Below are 11,337 nucleotides of genomic sequence, written 5' to 3'. Positions count from 1 at the left end.
GGAAAGAGATGGAATAGAATGGGATTTATTAAAATAGAATGGAGTGGGATGAAATACAATGGAATAAAACTTTTGTTTCATTGTAATGGAATATTGGAATGAAATAAAACTGTCATTCTTTTATTTCGATAATAAACATAATATGTAGTAAATTGTTATTTTCATTTCTATAGCTTTTTCTAAGATTATGTTTGGATTGATGGAAATCGATGAAATATAATGAAATTGTTTCATTTGTTTGGATATATTATAATGAAATGAAATAATAGGCATTCCATTATTTGGATAATAAATAAGAAAGAATAAATTAGTATTATTTTTCATTCCTATATCATCCTTATCTTTAAAATACAAACTGCAATTGTGGTTTCCTTCTCTTATTGTACCTTGCATCTCTTATAATCCTAACAGTGTTTTTCTCTTATTGGCTTTCATTTAGCAACTTTTTTGTATTTTGTTTTCAGGATCTCTAGCCTGTGCTTTTGTTAGATTTTAGGATTGTAAAACTTCATCCTCGGTGATATTTGTTTTCCTTCTGTGATTCTTTTGAACAATTAGCTGAATTCACTATTTTGGCGACTTAAAATATGTTTTGCTGTCCTTCCAAAATTAATAAATTTTGTTTTGGATATTTAATAATTTTTATTTTATTTTCGTTGAGTTTCTAATAAAATAAAAATTTAATTTTGAGTCCTCAAAAATTAATTTTCAAAGAAACAAATACAAAATAAATAAAGGAGACAAATGTATATATATATATATTTTGGAAGGATTAAATAAAATAATAAGGATAAAAAACTGATTTTATTAGAGATTCAATACAAGAAAAAAAAAATATTAAGTACCTAAATAAAATTTATTAATTTATTAAGACCTCAAAATATATTTAACCATAGTTTGATAATGCGCAACTTATTAACCATTGGAGAAAATGATAAAGAAAGGATAAAATAATAAATTTAAAAAAAAAAAAAAACATGATCCATCACATTTCCCTCGATTTGGAGGGATAACAAAAGTGTTCTACATGATCGAATGAATTTCATTACTTTCCATTCTATTTTTTTCTTACACATGTTTTTTTCCTGTAAAATTATCCAAGTTTGTTTTTTGTTCCCAACAAAAAATTATTTGTTTTTCATCCTAAAAAATTAAAATGTCTGACTTTTTGACTCGGAGTTAGATTTGAACAAATATGAACCTATTCAAACTTAGATGGAAATTTTAATTCAACTTAAATATTAAAATATAAATTTTGGGGATTAAAAATCTCCGCAAATGCAAAAAAGCTTCCACAAATTTTGGTACCCCTCTTTGCTCACCTTTTTCATCTTCTTCGAAGCTAAGATTACATTACAGTTTCAATATCTTTGCAAATGCAATTTATTGTGACCAAAATTAAAATTGTAGAATCTCAAAAACCTTGTCACAGTTAAAGTCACAAACCATATTTGCAAAATCCTTAAGAACAACTAAAACCTCTTAGGCAACATAAATTTCTCGTCTTATTCTCACATTTTCCACACCCAAAATCTGGAAAAGCCAAATCCAAACACAACCATTATACTTCAGTTTCTTCTCAAAAACCCTCAATTTCTTTCTTCTCAACATTTCCAAAACTTTGGCTCTACAAATTTCGCTTTTTTGAAACCAACATACACTTTGGCAACATGGCGAGTCATAAACGACATGCCCAAAACCAGCAATGGTCCAAGATCTAAAGCCTTAGTCGGAGCCACTGTCGTTCCTCCTCTAGATGAAGCTCAATTACCTCCAATGAGGCTACGACAATGTTGCCACCGCCTCCGATGAGGACGACCCGTACAACGTGAGCTCTAGTTCCTGGTGTAAGAAGAGGTGAAACAAATTTAGTTCACGAAGCGACCCACCACCCACCACCATCCCTAACGTCACTCTGGCATAGCCCCACCCAATACCCAATAATGTCGTTGTGGCCATCAATTGCGAATTTAGATTCGGGTTTTCTAACAGGTTTTGGGAATTCATTTTACCAAATTTAAGTTGTGATTTTGTACTTAGCTTGCTTGTCGTGTCATTTCATTCAATGATTGTTGTTTGAATTTTTTTTTATCTCGAGAATAAGGTTGAATGATGTTCAAACAAGACAAAGACGACAAGGAAAGAAAGGTTGGAAACTTTGTGATGGTTTTTTACATTTTCTAGCAGTTTTTAATCCTAGGAAATAAGCTTCTTCACCCTTTTCCTCAGGATTAGTCAGTTTTATTTCTCGATAGAGGCAAGGGATATAACTCAGCGGTTGTGTGTCACCTTGATGTTGTGGAAGTTATCAGTTCAAGCCTGATTATCCATAAACCCAATGTAAGTTTTTCTATTTGTATGTCGTGATCAAATAATAATTGAAAATGGATAAGAGGCTCATGGGATTACACGAGGGGTGAGGGGGCTATATTTCTGGGAGCAAACTCTATTCAAATATGAAGCATCTGGATACAAGTTATGCCTTGGAATGGAAGAGAATTCAAAATCATCTTTGTCTACGAACAAGGAAGCTACAAGTAATGCAACTAGGCATCTCATGGAAAGTTCAACCCTGGTTCAAGATGAATGCTGGCAGCATGCCTTACACATGCAAGTCAGACAGGAAGTGGCGTTTCCAGTGGCAGACGGGTGAGTAACACGAAAGAACATACCCTTGGGGGGGGGGGGGGGGGGGACAACAACTAGAAATGACTAGTAATACCTCGTAGGCTAAGGAGCAAAATGAGGAATCCGCCCGAGGAGAGACTCATGTTTCATTAGCTAGTTGGTGAGGCAATAACTTACCAAGGCGATGATTAGTAGTTGGTCTAAGAGGATGATCAACCACACTGGGATTGAGACATAACCCAAACTCTTACGGGAGGCAGCAGTGATGAATTTTCCACAATGGGCGAAATCCTGACGTAGCAATGCCACGTGAAGGTAGAAGGCCTATGAGTCATGAACTTTTTTTTCTCGGAGAAGAAGCAATAACAATATCCGAGGAATAAGCATCAACTAACTTTGTGCTAGTAGTCGCAGTAAGTCAGAGAATGCAAGCATTATTTGAAATGATTGGGCGTAAAGTGTATGTAGGTGGCTTTTTAAGTTCGTCATCAAATCCAGGGCTCAACCCTGGATAGACGATGGAACCTACCAAGCTGGAGTACAATAGAGGTAGAGGGAATTTCCAGTGGAGCAGTGAAATACGTAGAGATTGGAAAGAACACCAACGACAAAAGCACTCTGCTAGGTCGAAACTGACATTGAGAGACGAAAGCTAGGGGAGCGAATGGGATTAGATACCCCAATAGTCCTAACTGTAAACGATGGATACTAGGTGTTGTGCTTATCGACCCGTGCAATGAATGAAACTTAAAGGAATTCAATGCAAAGTGAAGAACTTTACCAAGGATTGACGTGTCATGAATCCTCTTCAAAGAGAATGGTGCCTTTGGGAACACAGACACAAGTGGTTGATATCTGTCATTAGCTCATGTTGTAAGGTGTTAGGTTAAACCCACAACAAGTGCAACCCTCGTGTTTAGTTGCCAACATTTAGTTTGGAACCCTGAGTAGAGTGTCGATGATAAGCCAAGGGAAGGTGAGGATGGCGTCAATTCATCATGCCCCTTATGCCCTGGGCGACACATGTGCTACAATGACAGAACAAAGGATCGCGATCCCACGAGGGTGAGCTAACTCCAAAAATTTGTCCTTAGTTTGGATTGTAGGCTACAACTCACCTGCATGAAGCTGGAATCGCTCGTAATCACCAGTCAGCCATACGACGGTGAATTCATTCTCCAGCCTTGTACACACCGCTCGTCACACTATGGGAGTTGCCCATGCCAGAATTCGTTACCTTAACCACAAGGAGGGGGATCTGAAAGGCAGGGCTAGTGACTGGAGTGAAGTCGTAACAAGGTAGTCGTATTGGAAGGTGCAGCTGGATCACCTCCTTTTCAAGGAGAGCTAATGCTTGTTGGGTAGTTTAGTTTGACACTACTTCACACCTAAAAAGAAGTGAGTTATGTCTAAGTAAAATTTGGAGAGGGAAGTCTTTTTTTGTTTCTCGATGGTGAAGTAAGACTAAACTCATGAGCTTATTATCCAAGGTCGGAACAAGTTGTAGGAGCTACTTTTTTCACCCCCATCCATGTCGCCACACGGGAAAGACATGGATCGGGGTGAGAAAAGGAAAGAGAGGGATGGGGTTTCTCTTGATTTGGCATAGCGAGCCTCGGCGGGAGGCCCGCACGATGAGTTGTTAGCTTAGTGGTAGAGGGCACCCCTGATAATTGTTTTGTTGTGCCTAGACTGTGAAGGTTTTCATCCACATGGATAGTTTAATGTGGTCATCATCCCCTAACCCTAAGAAGTGGATCATCTAAGGCACATTAACATGGCGTACTTCTTTTATTTGAATCGAGGTTTGAAATCAAACTTATCCTCAAAAGGATAGATTGGGCAATTAAGGTGAGATCCCATGTAGATCCAACTTTCTCTTCACTCGTGGGATCCAAGCGATCCAGGGGAACCACCACGGCTCCTCTCTTCTCAAGAATTCATACATCCCTTATCAATATACGAATAATTATCTCTCAAGCACAAGTTTAGGTTTGGCCCCAATGGAAAAAAATGGATCACTTAACAACATATCTTCACATACCAAGAACCAAGAGATTGCCCCTTTCATTCTAGGGTGACGGCGGAATCGTACCTTTAGAGTCTTTTTTCATGCTTTTCCTGGGGGTCTGGAGAAAATTGCAATTAATAGGATTTTCCTAGTCCTTCCTTCTCGAAAGGAAGAATGTGAAAAATCTTTTTCCTTTCCACAAGGACTATAAGAAGAATAGAATGTTTGGTTGATAAATAACTCACTTCTTGGTCTTTGACCCCTTCAATCAGTACAAATGCCCTCGATCAATGCAATGAGATGTGTCTATTTATCTATCTCTTGATTCAAAATGGTGAGAGCATGTTTGAAAAAGGATCTTAGAGTGTCTAGGGTTGTGCCATAAGGGTCTCTTAATGCCTTCCTTTTTCTTCTCATTAGAGTTATTGCACAAAGCCTTTCCATGATAAAGAAAAAGGGGGAACAAGCACACTTGGAGAGCACAATACAACGGATAATTGTATGTTGCATTCGGGAAAGATGAATCACTCCTAAAAAGAAATCTATTGATTCTCTCTCAATTGGTTGGATTATAGGTGCGATGATTTACTTCACATGCGGGGTCTCTGGTTCAAGTCCAAGATGACCCAGCTGCGTTAAGAAAAAGAATAGAAAACTGACTTGACTTCTTCATGCATGCTCCACTCGGCTTGGGGGATATAGCTTAGTTGGTAGAGCCTCGCTCTTGTAATTGGTTCGTTGTGATTATGGATTGGATGTCTAATTATCCAAGCTGCAATAATAGTATCATGTACCTAAACTGGTGGCTCACCTTTTCTAAGTAATGGGAAAGAGAACAAAAACATGCCACTGAAAGACTCTATTAAGACAAATACGGGCTATCAAAAATGTAGATGAGGTAGAATGGGCAATTGGTCAGATCTAGCATGGATTGTACATGGGCAATAGTTGGAGTTGATGTCTCTCCTAGGGTTTCCTCATTTAGGATCCTGGGGAAGTGGATCTATCTGGCCCTTGCAAATAGCTTGATGCACTATCTCCCTTCAACCCTTTGAGCGAAATGCGGCAAAAGGAAATCATGGACCAACCCCATCCTTTCCACCCCGTAGGAACTACGAGATCACCTTAAAGACGCCTTCTGCATCCAAGGGTCGCAAACCGACCATAGAACCCTGTTCAAAAAGCAGAACGCATTAGATATCCCCTATCAAGTTGCACAATAAGTGTCGGAGAAAGGTAATCACACATTCTTAAAAACCAGTATTCTTAAGAGCAATGACTGAGGAGGGAAAAAAAAGGTGATGGGGGAAACTCTCTGTTCTCAATTCTCTTGTAGCTTGATGCTCCAGAACCTTTAGAGATTTTGAGAATTGATGCTCTTTGGAGAGCACAATACGGTAAAAGTTGTAAGTTGTGTTCAGGGGGGAGCTATTGTCTATCGTTGGCCTTTATGGTAGAATCAGTCAGGGTAAGAGGCGATGGTTTAACCTGTGGCGGATGTCAGCGATTCGAGTCTGCTTATCTCCAACTCGTAAACTTAGTCGATACAAAGCTATATGATATCACTTCAATTTTTCCAATTTGGTAGTTTGATCTATGCTATGATTTATCATTCATAGATGTTGATAAGATCTTTCCACCTAGTAGCACCTTCGGATGACATAACCTTAAATTTAAGGGCGAGGTTCAAATGAAGAAAGGCTTATGATGGATACCTAGGCACCTAAAGACAAGGAATGGTGTAGTAAGGGACAGAATGCTTCAGGGAGTTGAAAATAAGCGTAGATCCGAGGATTCCCGATATAGGTCAACCTTTCAAACTACTGCTAAATTCATGGGCAGGAATAGACAAGCTGGTGAATTGAAACATCTTAGTAGCCAGAGGAAAAAAAGCAAAAGTGATTTCTGTAGTAGCGGTGAGCAAAATGGGAGTAGCCTAAACCATGAAAACAGGGTTGAAGAAGAGCGATAAAAGTGTCGTGCAGCTAGGCGAAGCAAGAGACAATGCTGCACCCTGTTAAATTGTGGACATGGGATATGGTTGTGAATAAGTGTGTTGTTAACACTTGATTTGAAAATTACTTCTGTTGTGAGTTGTGAATTATACAATAACCCGAATGATTTTTACATTGAGAAAAATGTTTATGCGTGAGATGTTACAAGGAAAGTGTAGGGTTCCAAGTTAGGAACTTGGGGTGTTAAATTGTAGCGCAATGTGTTAAACGTGTTTGAAAACAAGTGTGAGGTCGTGGGGATTATATAACTCATGAGCAGTGTCTACATGCAAAAGTTGTTTTAAGGGTTGAACTTGAATCAGGAAGGCAAGACCCTAACAAATTCTTTGAAGTCTAGCCTTAGGGATAAATACACTTGGTTTGAGTGCTCCTGTAAGCCTATATTGATCCCATATGGTTAGAACATTCTTGCAAAACAGAGTGACTCTGACTAATCCCTTATGATTTTACTTAGTGAGAGTGACCTAACATACCCATTGTGTGATGTGTCTTGTTATGTACTCCTAGGCACCCCAGTGTGGTTTTTCATTGACATTGTACCACATTGCATATAGGCTTGAGTCGTATAATTGTTACATAATGATTGTGAATTGTTTATTATGAAATTGGTGAGTATTGTTATGTCTTGAATCGAGTGTGTGATTTATATGTAATGTGATTGGTTATTGAAAAATGAATTTTAAATGATAAAGTGGTGAAGTGACATGGATTGTATTAAGTTGAGATATTTTATAAATATTTCTATAATGTATTTTGATTATGTCTTTGTTTATCTGTACTTTATTTAGAAATGTGATAACTCACTCCCTATGTGTTGTTTGTGTTTAGATCCTTTGGTGATCTCGAACCTTGTTTCATGGGAGCAAATAATTAGGTGGATGACTATAAAGAATCTCTTGCTAGAGAACACTGGGACATAATGCTCTAATAGGATGTGACAGCTGGACATGAGTTTTATTTTAATTGCATGACGTTCCAAACATGTATTTTACTTTATTTTATCTCACTGTTTAACTTAAGTTCTTTTGTAAACTTGAATGACCTTGTTTTGAGTTAAAGATGTTTTTAATAAGTTTTATTTGCTAACAGTGAAGCGAATGTGACCCTTTTATCCACACAAATTAATTTAAGTAATTTGAATAAATTGATTTAATTAAATTTTATATTTTTATATTTTTTTTCTTATTTATATGTATGTCAGGGTAGAGGGTGTCACACAATCTTAATTCGTTCTAAAATACCACCAACATCATAGACAACTTCCTTAAAGGCTACATAGTATCTCATCCACCAAATGTTGCAAAGCTTACTATTAAGTGCTATGATGGTATGAGTTTCCCAAAATGGATAGGAGATCCATCCTACAAGAGCCTAATGTTCTTAAAATTGAAAGATTGTGCACATTGTACATCTTATCTTTGCCAGCACTTGGAAACGTCTATGTCCTCAAAGAACTTTACATTATTGGAATGAAAGAAGTATATTGCATTGATGGTGAGTTCTATCGTAATGCTTAGCTAATACTTTTTCATTCCTTAGAGAGACTATACTTTATGGACATGGAAAAATTGGAAAATTGGTTCCTCTCAAATAACAATAGGCAAAATGACATTTTTTTCTTTGCATCAACTTTTCATTGTGAAGTGTCCCAAATTGTTGGGTAAACTACCAAAAAAACTCTCTTCTCTTAAACATGTAGTAGATAAAGACTGTGAACAATTGTTGGTTACCATTTCAAGCCTTCATGTGCTGACTAGAAACTAAAATGCATTGCTAAACATGTGTGAGATTGTGATGCCTTGGAATGATTGATGATGTGCAGGGTTTGTTATTGGATGATGATAATTATTCTTGCACCATATCCTTATATATTATTATTGTTAAAAGGTGAGAACACAATCTTGTGTGTTGATCTCGACAGTTAATCCGTAAGTATGAACCTTAGAGCCTAAAGGAATTGGGTTAGTTCCCATGATTTTTATTATATTCCCTTTTGTATTTTCTCAATGATCTATTATGAATGAAATGAAGTGATTTTCTTCATGTATGAAAAAAAACACTTTCTCCAAAACTTAAATAAGAAAATGCAAGAGCTATTAGATATCATTATTGTAGTTTGTAATGAGTCTATATAAACTTGTGATTGTCATAGATTTGCCTTATTTTGTGTTTTTTTTCTTGGGTAAATAGTCACTTTTGTCCCTAGATGTATAATTTACTGACAAATGCATCCGTGAAAGATATAATACAAAATTTAGTCCTCAAAATTGTAAAAGTGCAACAAATATATCCGACTGTTAACTTTCATTCATTACTGTTAATAAAATAGCCTAGATGACACAGAAGGACGAATTTGTCACTGAAATTATTGTCAACGTGACCATGCTGACTAAATTGAACGAAAATGTCAGTAAGATACCATTTTTGAATGTAAATGTCAATAATTTTTTTATTGGACAAAAATGTCAATATTTTTTTATTGGAGAAAAATGTCAGTCTTTTTTTCAGACCTAAATGTGAGTACGTTTCATTGGACCAAATGTCAATAAGTTGTCATTATTGGATGAAAATATCACTAATTTTTTGTTGAACCTAAATATCAGGATGTTTCTATTGGACTAATTTATTAGACCTAAAATTTCATTTTATTTAAGGGTAAAATATAATTTTAAGATAAATTTTTATCATTTTTTATCGTTACAATCATAACATTACAATAATCCCTTAATTGACAAACATAATTTAAAACAAGCATAATAATAATGATAATACTGATTATCAACCATAATTTGTCTGTCACAATTAAAATTATCCAAAATAAACATTAAAACAATGTATCAATAATTACAAAATTTTCCAAATTATAGTAATTAGTCACAATTTATTATAAATAAAAGATAAATATAACTCATATTTTACTTCTTCGAATCTCGGCTATTTTATTAACACTGACGGATGAAAGTTAACGGCCAGATATATTTGTCACACTTTTTACACTTTCATAACTAAATTTTATATCTTCACTTTCGAGAGACATTTGTCGGCGAATTACACAATCAGAGACAAAAGTAAGTATTTGTCATATTTGTATTCCCAGAGAGTAAGAAGACGAAGAAATCAAGCAAATATTATATAAAAAATATGTTCATATATTATCAATTAGAAATAAATGGTCAGATTAACAATCATTTTAGTAACAAATTCGTCTCTCTTTGTCATGTAGACTAATTTATTAAACAGACAAAAATTAAGGTTCGTACTTTTTATACTTTTCAGATACTACATTTTATATATATATTTTTTAGACACATTTGTGATGATTATTTATTATTATTTTTTCTTTTCAATAGAACAGAAATGAAAAGCATACCCGTGAAGTTTGGTCCTACAAGCATTTGCCCCTTTTCAGTCGGTCATCAGGCTTAAAAGGTTACGTTTTGCAATTGATAAATGTATCACGAGCTCAACAATATTCTCTGTCTGTTACTTCCTTTTCCTAGAGTGACACATGGATGCACGAATTTTGAAATAATAACGGATGGGTAAATCATTAACTTATTCAATATTTATTGAGAACTCTTACTATTTATTCTCGTGACATATCTTCTGGATTCATGTCCAATCCATCTGTTAGTTTGGCATCCAATGCCTTGAACATGCTAATTAAGAAATATTTGGTATACTTTAATGCTTGTTAATATTTATATTTAGAATAGTACTGATTTTTTATAATTTTATTATAATTATTTTATTTTGCTCTTTGTAAATTACTTAGGTATGATATGTTATAAATCCCAAATAATTATTGAAGATCTCGGGTTAATTAGGGATATGATTCGATTAATATATATATATATATATTAAAGATAACTCTTATTTTACAAAGTTATTTGTGTTGAGGTAGGCTTAAATTTAAATCTTGAAAATAATAATATTTTTTTATTAATTCAGTATTTACAATCCAAAATAACATATTTACAAAGAGGGTCGAGGTGAGGTGGGGTTGGAACATGCCAATTACATGTTTACAATTAGTTGGTACCAAACTCTACTCGATTCCCATCATATTTTTCTTCTACTTTTATAATTAATTTTTTTCCATCATTAAAATGAAATTCCCGGAAAGAATGTGCAAATGAATTTAAAATAATATTCGATTATTTGCATGCTACCATTGCTAGAAATTGGTGAGCAATTAACCGAGTTTTTTTATGGTCCCAAAATAACTGGCCATTGTAAGTGTAAAACAAAAACCCATGGACTTTGACCCAATTAAAATGGCAATGTGGCAGTGTTTGCAACTTCTAATGGAAAACGACAAACTAATTTCACATTTTCGTGTGCCCTTCAGTGCTATGATATTACCACACAATTATTTATTGATGCCTCGGGAATGCAGCGCCGTCCTATATTTTATGATTAGACATTTTTCACTTACAATGTCTTCTTTTTTGGCAGTCACGTTAATAGGGACATTATTAATGGTGTTTGGGGACAATTAATTTTAAGAGAAGAAATAGATCTAAAGCAAGACTCTTTCTTTAAAAAAAATATTATTCCCTCTGTTTTCTATTATTATTATAAATGAAAAACTATCTTCACGTTAATTAAAAAAAATAATTAATGTCATTTAATTTTGTTAATTTCACTCAGAAAATAAGTTTTCTTCTCAAACTATTATTT

At 34.9% G+C, this 11,337-nt stretch overlaps 1 long non-coding RNA gene across 1 annotated transcript; it reads left to right on the top strand.

Annotated features, from left to right (window-relative positions):
• The first annotated feature begins 818 nt into the window (after positions 1-818).
• On the top strand, positions 819-7,828 carry LOC102665145 (uncharacterized). Its single transcript, XR_415597.3, has 4 exons — positions 819-1,992; positions 2,105-2,148; positions 2,230-2,340; positions 7,483-7,828. It is a non-coding gene; the product is annotated as an uncharacterized lncRNA (long non-coding RNA).
• The last annotated feature ends 3,509 nt before the right edge of the window (positions 7,829-11,337 follow it).

This window comes from Glycine max, chromosome 8 (assembly GCF_000004515.6).
Source record: "Glycine max cultivar Williams 82 chromosome 8, Glycine_max_v4.0, whole genome shotgun sequence".
In the NCBI taxonomy this organism is placed as follows: Eukaryota; Viridiplantae; Streptophyta; class Magnoliopsida; order Fabales; family Fabaceae; genus Glycine; species Glycine max.
This window is presented reverse-complemented; position numbering and strand designations above follow the sequence as displayed.